Below are 10423 nucleotides of genomic sequence, written 5' to 3'. Positions count from 1 at the left end.
AGATTCTCCATCTGTAGTTCTGAATGTGGTTATAGTTTCCCAGATGCAACTGGAGGGCAATTTGAGGGTTCTCCTGGACTTGAGGTTGCATCCTTCCACAGACCATATCACTTTACATGTGGACTACTGCAATGCATTGTATATGGGACTGCCCTGGAAACTACAACTGGTCCAGAACACAGTGGCACAAACAGCTATGTGTGGCTTGGTATGCCCAGGTAACACCTCTGCTACAAAAGTTGTATTGATTACCAATGAGCTTCTGAGTGCAATTCAAATTTCTGGATGTCAGCTACAAAGCCCTTTGTTGCATAGGACCTGTTTATTTGAGGGACTGTATTTTTCCTTTAATTTCTGCCCATTCTGTAAGATATTTTTTCTTTCTTTTTTCTTTTTTAATTAGAAAAAAAAAGCAGCCAAAGACAGGCTAGGAAATATTTTCTCTGTTGAAGTGGTTGTCCTCTGGAGTAGCATTTCCTCCATCGATTCAAACAGCCCCAACCCTGTTGTCCTAAAACAGCTTTGAAGAGCTGTCTTTCCCCCCAGACTCTGGAATAGGTTGGGGTATGTCCATTGGGATTGTCCTAGTTGCAACTGGCTCCGTTTCCCTTAAACTCATCCACATATAGATCAATGTATGAGAAATGTCTGACTACTCTGGATCTGTGAAGAAAATGTGCCGTTTCTGTCTGTCCAGGAAAATACAAAGTAGACATTCAGATTCACTTTCTTTTTTCTCCAGTCTCTTCAATCTTCTTGCTGCTTCCCTTCCCTTCCCCTCTTTCTCCCCTGTGCAATTCTGTCTCTTTTGTGAATTTATCATTCCAGACAGATTGACCTCAATGTCAAGGTTTTTTTTTTATCCCCCCATCCACCAAGACGCCTAACTAGCTTTTTCTCAAATTCTTGTGAGCATCATTTTCACTGGAACGTACCCGGCTGAAGCAGGGGATTGATCCTAATCATATACTGTATATTAACCATCAGATATTTTTGATTGCTCATAATGGGGAAGCTGGAAGTCTGTTTTCTTCACCTTGCATTTCCAAAATTGAACTATAGCTCTGGGAGGAAAAAATATGCTTTCCATATGTTGTATGTGCAATAAACAGTGCAAATAACAGGGAACTTTATTCCCCCATGGAAGTAAAGAGAGGATGGGGAGACAACGAACTTAGTTGCTAAACACTGGCAGGAAATATACAACTACAAGAAAATGAAGCTGGGAGAAATCCATAGCAGAATCGTCTCATGAGGCAAGTGGCCCCATGTACTTTGTATTGTATTTTCCATGACTAGGACAATGTTGTGAGGGGGCAGAGAGGACCATGTGTGGGACTGTCCTAAGGTGAATTCTCTGTGGAAACCATCATAGCAGGTAACAAAATCCAGTGTGGGGATGTGTAAAAGGTGAGGAAAGACTTTGTTGTGCTTCATTGTAGGATCCATTGAAAGGTCCTACATTGGTAGTTGATAGTAATTTCCAATAGTAGCTTAACCTTCAGTATCGGTGACACCATCCAGCACACTCAGTTTGTGAATTTTAGTAGGAAATAGCTCTTTATTATTATTATTATTGTACAATTTTCTTGGTTATGTATAAAATTTCTATATTCATACTAACAGTATACTGTCTAGGTACAATCTCTATAATCTCTGTTGAATACAGATAGTGCATTTTATACTCACAATAGTTATGACTATTATTCTCAAAACCTATTCATGTTCATCTTCACTTATCCTTGTTGAGAATTTTGCGTTATTTGATTAGGCCCTCTGTTCGATTTTATCTATAATCCATTAATCATAATATCAAACATTAGAAACATCAAGTAAACACCACGTTTGTAACCATTAACCTCCAAATAATCTTAGGGTTTACTTAATTATTCAATATTCATTATTCAGTTAAACAAATTACTTCATCTTTGTTTACATATTCAGATTTCTAACTTCTACTATTAGTAGGAAATAGCTCTTTGATGGCCAACTTTTAGGACCTAAAATAGTCTCTCCTCCAATTTTGGGGCTTTAAAAAGACATCCTTTCAAATAAAAATCCATTGTGTTAGGAAGTAATTGTGGGGCAGGGATGGGCTAAGTTATCAGACATGGGAAACATAGATGGGGTCTGTTTGAATGCTCATCTACAGATTTAAAAAAAAAAGGGGGGAGGCCTTTTTTCACAATTTGAGCCCAAAATTTATGTTGCTAAGTAAGTCAGTTAAGTGATTTTGACCCATTTTACAACTTTCCTTGCCACAATTGTTAAATGGATCACTGCAATTGTTAAATTAGTAACATGCTTCATACTATAAAATTTTCTCCCTCTGCAATACAGAATCACAAATATATCATTTATGCTCACTAAAATAGATTTTTTTAAAGGTGTACTACAATACAATTTCTACATTATTATTATTTTTAAGAAAAACACATATTTAAAATATCATAAAAAGAAAAACATAATTTAGCCGAATAAAAGCTTTCAAGTTGTTTCCTTAACATTGGGCCACTGAGAGTGCCATCTCCCAGCACTCCAATTTCCACCACTGAAATTCAGTGGTAAGAGGTTGAATTTCAGGTGTGATTTGGGGATTGTTTTGGGGGGTTTGCAAGGATTATAAGGATAGAGATGGAAACAGCTTGCTTCCCATTCACATAGACACACACTGACCAACCTCCCACTGCATAATTTATGCCCTTCTCTACTTACAATGTTTTTGCATCAACAGATGGCCATCTCTAGTCCTCCAGAAGATCAGGAAGTTGGATTTTGGCTCTTGACTCCTCAGAGATTCTCCTCTTGTTATAAAAGGAAAAATATAGATTTTTGCCATCCGGTATATTATTTCTCTGCTAATATACTTTAGGAGAACATAATATATATTTATTTATTGTGTGTGTGTGTGTGTGTGTGTGTGTGTGTGTGTGTGTGTGTATATATATACATATACATACATATATATATATATATATATATATATATATATATATATATATATATATATGTAGGTCTTTGGTTATTCGGGTCTTCTCCCACGTAAAATTGGAAGTGTCTTGGCGACGTTTCGACGAAGTCTCATTCGTCATCTTCAGGCTGGTGTTCTCGGCTTCGTGCTTCCGGGAGCAATGTGAGATCGCAGCTGTCTCTTCCTTTTAACTGCTAGTGGAGGTGTGAGCTGATTGGGTGGGAACTTGGCTGTGTTCTGATTGGGTGGAGGTGTGTTCTGATTGGTTAGGGGCTTGGCTGTGCTCTGATTGGCTGGGGTTGTGTTCTGTTTGGGTGGGGGCTTGGTTGTGCTCAGCTTAGTCTCCTGGAAGCACGAAGCCGAGAACACCAGCCTGAAGATGACGAATGAGACTTCGTCGAAACGTCGCCAAGACACTTCCAATTTTACGTGGGAGAAGACCCGAATAACCAAAGACCTACATACAAACACCCGCGAAAACCTGAGAAAACATATATATATATATATATATATATATATATATATATATGCGATATTTTTGCAATCAGGGTTTTTTCCTATGTTAAAAGATGTTAAAATGGCCATGGTGGGATGAAATCTCTATTCATCGCTTTCAGGCCTGTCAGACATTTTATGTTGTTTCTTCTGAGACTTATGGGAGACTGGGATAGCACTATTTCGGCCTTTTTAGACCTCTTCAGCCAGACACACCCATATTTTGTGACTCCTCCCTGTAGAGGTCAAATATTTATTTCTTTTGATTCATAGGTATAAATGTGCGATATTTTTGCAATCAGGGTTTTTTCCTATGTTAAAAGATGTTAAAATGGCCATGGTGGGATGAAATCTCTATTCATCGCTTTCAGGCTGACAGGCCTGAAAGCGATGAATAGAGATTTCATCCCACCATGGCCATTTTAACATCTTTTAACATAGGAAAAAAACCCTGATTGCAAAAATATCGCACATTTATACCTATGAATCAAAAGAAATAAATATTTGACCTCTACAGGGAGGAGTCACAAAATATGGGTGTGTCTGGCTGAAGAGGTCTAAAAAGGCCGAAATAGTGCTATCCCAGTCTCCCATAAGTCTCAGAAGAAACAACATAAAATGTCTGACAGGCCTGAAAGCGATGAATAGAGATTTCATCCCACCATGGCCATTTTAACATCTTTTAACATAGGAAAAAACCCTGATTGCAAAAATATCGCACATTTATACCTATGAATCAAAAGAAATAAATATTTGACCTCTACAGGGAGGAGTCACAAAATATGGGTGTGTCTGGCTGAAGAGGTCTAAAAAGGCCGAAATAGTGCTATCCCAGTCTCCCATAAGTCTCAGAAGAAACAACATAAAATGTCTGACAGGCCTGAAAGCGATGAATAGAGATTTCATCCCACCATGGCCATTTTAACATCTTTTAACATAGGAAAAAACCCTGATTGCAAAAATATCGCACATTTATACCTATGAATCAAAAGAAATAAATATATATATATATATATATATATATATATATATATATATATATATATATATATATATATATATATATATATATATATATATTTTCTTACTTCTTCGTAGGGTTTATGTGTGTTTTTCTTCTAGCCAGGTTTTCCCTACATAACCAAGATTTTTCTGCAGCACCAGCTCAGTAGAATCACATCCACTCAATTCTGGGCTTTTTTCTTTTCTAACAGCTAGCAAGCTCTTCCTGCTAGGTGGGAGACCCTAGCAGGAAGAGCTTGCTACCTGTTAGAAAAGAAAAAAGCCCAGAATTGAGTGGATGTGATTCTACTGAGCTGTGCTGCAGAAAAACCTTGGTTAGGTAGGGAAAACCTGGCTAGAAGAAAACACACACACACACACACACACACACACACACACACACACACACACACACATATTTAGTTACATCCATTTAGCATGCAAAGTACTTTTGTATATTTAGAGAAGAATGCTGTTGAGTTTAAGGAGGCCACCAAAAACATTCTTCCGTTGATGTTCAAGGGACTCTTCAGTATTTGAAACAACCATATTGTATCCTTTGGAAGAGGAATGGCCAAGCTCATTTGTCTTGAGGGTTGCTCCAGGTTTTGAATAACAAGTCAAGCACTGCATTCCAAAAAAAGATGGGGCCATGGATCCAGTTTGGATTTTAGTGGGGAAGATTAGATGTGAAATGAATCCATTTTGCCTCTTTAGCTCCATTCCAAGAAGACAGAAGGCAACGACCATTCTGGGAGGCCTGTTTAAGCTGCCAAAAGGATGCTGCCCCTCCCCCGCTTTCAACTCCTGCTATTCTGCGTCACAAATTTTCCATTGGTTTTTCGGGCAAGAAAACTAGTATCATAGCTTTCACAGAGATAGCATTCACATGTTGTAGTTTTGGCTAACTGCAACATATGAACTGTGGCTTAATTAAAAAAAAGTGCAATTTAAAATAATGGCTTAGCATGGAGCATGAATATAACCATTGCAACTGTTTGCATCTATTTGTAGCTGTATATAAATGATTGCTAGAAGCCTTGCTTTCCAACTTAAGCAACCAGTACATTTTGGCATTCGTTGTTTTTCCTAATGCTTCAGGGTATCAGGTCAGCTGCTCTTATGCAAAAGCCTCCTCGAAACAGCTGTGTTTTTGTTTTTGTCCTTTTAATTCACATTTTAAAAATGTTCTTGTCTAGTTTTGTTTTGTGTTTATTTTTTTCTTTGGATTTTGTATTATCTTTTACATAAAATAAAAAATTAAGAGAAAAACGGCTCAAGCTGCCAGCCTTAACTATTTCCAGGGATTATCCAGCTGGGCTCTATATGCTTCCACACTTCAGGAATACAGAGCGTCTCTTCCCATTTAAACACCCCACACTTCTATTTTTTCAGGCTTCCCTCTGGGTATGTGAGAAAAGCTGCCACTGTTTTAAGGGAATCCACTTTTTAAAGTTAACGGGAGTTAAAAATGGCCACAAAAGCTTTTTACAGGCTAGTCTAGGAGCCTGAAAAGAGCTCACCTGCTTTACAGAATAACAGAGAGGGGTGGGGGGTGGGGGGGTGGGGGCTAACCTCAAGCAAAGTGCATCCCATCACTTGGCCTTTTTGAAGAATTGTTTGTTTTTAGCCATTTAGTTGTGTCCAGCTCTTGGCGACTTTATAGGCAAGTGCTCTCCATCAGTAGTGGGTTGCAAATCCCGTTGCTATCGGTTTGCTCATGCACGCACACGACACTTCTGCCCATGTGCAGAAGCGTCTGGGTGGGTGGGCAGAGCCTCCTGCCGCCTCCGCTACCGCTTCGCCCGATCCAGGGCGAACTGGTAGCAACCCGCTACTGCTCTCCATGCTATCCTGTCAAGCACAGCTTCTTTCAATTATTGTATGTTCAACTTTGGGTGAGATTTCATGCTATCAAGGCAAGTTCTTTGCTTGCCCCTTCTTCTTAGTTCCATTAACCATTCCTAGCGTCATTGCCTTCTCCTATAAATTTGCACGCATAACTTGGCAAAGTAAATCAGACATAATCTCATGATTTTAGATTCTAGTGATGTGTCTGGTTTTATAAGATTTAACACCTCTCTGTTAGTTACTCTGGCTATCCATGGTATACCAGTAATTTATGCCAGCACCATAGTTGAAAGGCGTCAATTGTTCTTCGATCAGCCATTCTTAGTGTTCAAAACTCATACATCATTATAGGGAAGACTATTGCTCTAACTAGCCTGCTTTTCATATTTATATCAGCATCTCTGCTTTTCCAGATCTTATTCATGTTAACCATTGGAGTGTGGCCTAAGGTTATCCTGTATTATTATTTCAGAAGTAGAACTGCCATTGTGACCAATTTTGGATCCAAGGAAGATACATTCTTGAACTAATTTAGTTTCCTCCTTGTTGACATTAAACATCTCATGTCCATCTGAAGCTGTTGCCGTTATCTTTGTTTTCCTGATGTTAAAACTCAATCCTACTTCTTTCCCTTTGTGAGATCTAAATTTCTCAGTTTGAATCAACAGGAGTTGTTTTCTTTACAGGAATAATTCTCATTTATTTCACCTTTCATCCTTGATTTTCCAGATCATTTTTTCCAGGTCTTCCTTATTTTCAGCCAAGAGTGTTATATCATCTACCTACCTCAAATCATTTATGGTTCTTCCCCTAATCTTCACTTCAACCTCAGACAGTTTCAGATCTAATTTCTGCAGGATCATTCCACCATATAGGTTAAACAAAAAAGATGATAAAATACATCCCTTACTGATCCTGAATCAGTCTGTATCGCCATAAAACCTTCTCACTGTTGCCTCCTGATAAGGGTAGAGTGACTTAATGAGTCTGATCAGGTGGGTTTGGACACCAAGATCATGCAAAGCTGCCCATAGCTTATTGTATTCTACACAGTCAAATGCTTTTCTGTAATCGATAAAAACATATATTCTTTTGATATTTGATAATACATCTAATATTGAGTGCCATTCCCCTTTCTAAAGCCAGCTTATACATTGGGTAACTTTTGATAGATGACATTCTGTAGCCCCAGTTTAATGATTTTTTAATGGAATTTTGCTTGCATGAGAAATCATTGCAATCGTGTGATAGTTGGAACAGTCTTTGGCACTGCCTTTCTTTACTAATGGGATAAAACCAGATCTTTTCCAATCCTGAGACTATTGACATGTAGTCCATATCTCTTGGCACAGGGCAGTGATGATGTTAACTGGCCCTGGTCTTAGTAATTCTGCAGGAATTCCATCAATACCTGGGGCTTTCCAGTTTGGCAATTTCTCCATGGCCCATTTTACTTCTCCTTTCAAGATGTTTAGTTCTTTATTTAATTGGCCTTTCAACGTTGTCATCTTGATGGCAAGTCAAACTGCTACGGAATCCTTCTGTATATTCTTTCCATCTGTTCTTGATCTTCTGCTGGTCACTTAATACATTCCTGCTGCAGTTTTTAACAGTTCCAGTTGCCATGCTGAAAAGCTGAATCTCATCATTTTCACTACAGCAAACATGACCTTAGTATGTCCCTTTCTATTAGCTTCTTCCAAATGTTGACACTGCTCCTCTCACTACCTATTTTTGCCTTTCCTGATTTTATGTTGGAAAGTTGCATTCAGCTTTTTAACTTCATTGTTATTACCTTTGGCTTTGGCCACCCTTTGCTGATCAGCTATTTTGATGGTGTCATCAGATAGCCACTTGTTTGTTCTCTTTGCTTTTTGGCATGACACATATTTTCCAGCAATTTCCATGATGTTATTTTGGATCTCTTGCCACTGTTCATTTGGATCTTTCCCTTCTAAATTCATGAATGGATAAATAAAGATGAATCATATTTGAAGAATTGGGGAGAGACTGTTTACAAATCTAGGATTCAGTTCACTTTAATAGGCTCTTCACCAGCCTCCCTAAGCCAGAAATGAACTACCCTTGAGCATTTTTATGTCTTTCTTCAAGAGGCTTAAATTGGTGAGAAGTCAAATGGATACAATTACCAGCTTGTGTCTCCACTATAGCCTGTAATTAACTGTAGCTTGACATAACATGGCATTAGCCACCTTCTGCTCCACTTCTTGATGAGATGAATCGACACTTGCAAGAGGCATGGAAGAACTAACATGCTAGTGGCAGGCAGCAAGCTGGGAGAGGAGGCCAATATAAAGGTAGAAGAGAAAGAAGGGGTGCAGTCATCAGATTTTACAAACACTAGTATCTCTAACAAGGGCATATAGTCTTTGGCCTCAATGTAGACCAGGGGTCTCCAACTTTGGCAACTTTAAGAGAGGACTTCAACTCCCAGAGGAACTCTGGAACAAGTTTTAAAGTTGCCAAGGTTGGAGACCCCTGATATAGGCTATACTACCCTTCAGCTAAATGCAAAATTGCAGGTGACAGGGTAGGAATTGTCCTACAGCAACATCTGGAAAGCCACAAACTCTGCATCATAATGACAAGATGTGGTCTAACAACACTGCACTGTTCTTCCCTACAGATGGTTACCACTTACAACTCGTTCTCCTTACAATTAACCTCAGCATCATCTTGGAAAAGAAGGCATACCGTAACCAACTTTGCCTCACCTTAGAAGGACAGAGAGAGTGATGTTTTTAATGGGTTTCTCTTTAATAGGCTTCAGGCTTGCCAATTAATTACCAGTCAGCCAAGCAGCTGCTGAAGAGCAGCCTTTATTACCTCTTCCCCAGTGCTGGGTTAATCTCTTTCAAGTGAGCAGCTACATTATCCAAGCCAGTGACTTCGTTCTCATTCTCGCATCAATGGGTAATTAAATCTCGGGCTGCAGGGCGCCAGCTGATCACCTTGCCCTCTCAGTAACTCTTGCTAACCCTGCTGTTGGTGTTGTTGGGGGAAGTGAGTGCCCTTCAATCCATTGGATTGGAATTGCTAACATAGCTTCCTCAGGAAGACACAGCCAGTGCTAGAAAGAGGCTGAAGGGTTAAACAAATGAAACCATAATAAAAAAATATGTTCTACTGGCTATCATTTTGTAAGCAAGCTGGTATGTGTTAAGTGCCTTTTCTCATGATTTATTTCATGTACCTCTCTCCCTCGATAAGTGTGGACTCCCAATGACTGCAAGGCTGAGGCCCTGCAACTTTCTTGGTGAGGTTTTTCAGAAGTGGCTTGCCCTTGCCTCCTTCCTAGGGCTGAGAGAGAGTGACCGGCTCTACAAGGATACTGAGCTGACTTTATGTCTAAGGCATGACAAGAACTCAGTCTCTTGGTTTCTAGTCTAGTTGTTTAACCACTACATCAAACTGACTCTCATTTTGGCCTCTCTGTTAATTTTTACATAAGGCACAATCTTGTATCTTACAATAGGATTTTATATATAATGCTAAGGAGCTTAATTAACTATGGTTGGTTGGGTAAACCTCAATTGGCTGAATTTGTACCATAGATTAAGCTATAAATCAGTTTCCAACCTACAGTAATTGGATTTGCCTAATGCACAGCTAAACCCAAACTAAACGATATAATGGCTTAAAGTGATGATTACTCAATCAATATAAGAAGGGATTGTGAAAAGAAGCAATGCTGATTATGAAAACCTTCACCCAGTTCCATAATTAGTATATAAATGATGGACAGTTTAAATGACTTCCTCCAAAGACACTGAATGGATCAATATACCATGTTAAGTCTTAATATGATTGGCTTGGCTTGGTGTGATATGTGAACCTACCATCGCAACATAGAGTTGTATGAACCAAATCAGAGCTTGAGTATAAAAAATCTTTAGAAGGGGAAAAAGAACACCTAATTGGTCATGCAGTGCATGAACCAAGTATGAAATTTGGAAAAACCTCCTCCGTTCAATCAAGTTTCTCCTAGATGTAAACATTCTCCAATTTAGCACCGTAATAAACAAATGCATTAATGCTTTTAACCTTGAGAATATTGACAACTTCTAAGAAACTTGGGGAAAA

The sequence above is a fragment of the Pituophis catenifer genome, unplaced genomic scaffold (assembly GCF_029215685.1).
Source record: "Pituophis catenifer annectens isolate HBS135680 unplaced genomic scaffold, rPitCat1.0.hap2 SCAF_2, whole genome shotgun sequence".
Lineage (NCBI taxonomy): Eukaryota > Metazoa > Chordata > Lepidosauria > Squamata > Colubridae > Pituophis > Pituophis catenifer.
The sequence above is the reverse complement of the archived record's forward strand: the minus strand, read 5'-3'. Positions refer to the sequence as shown.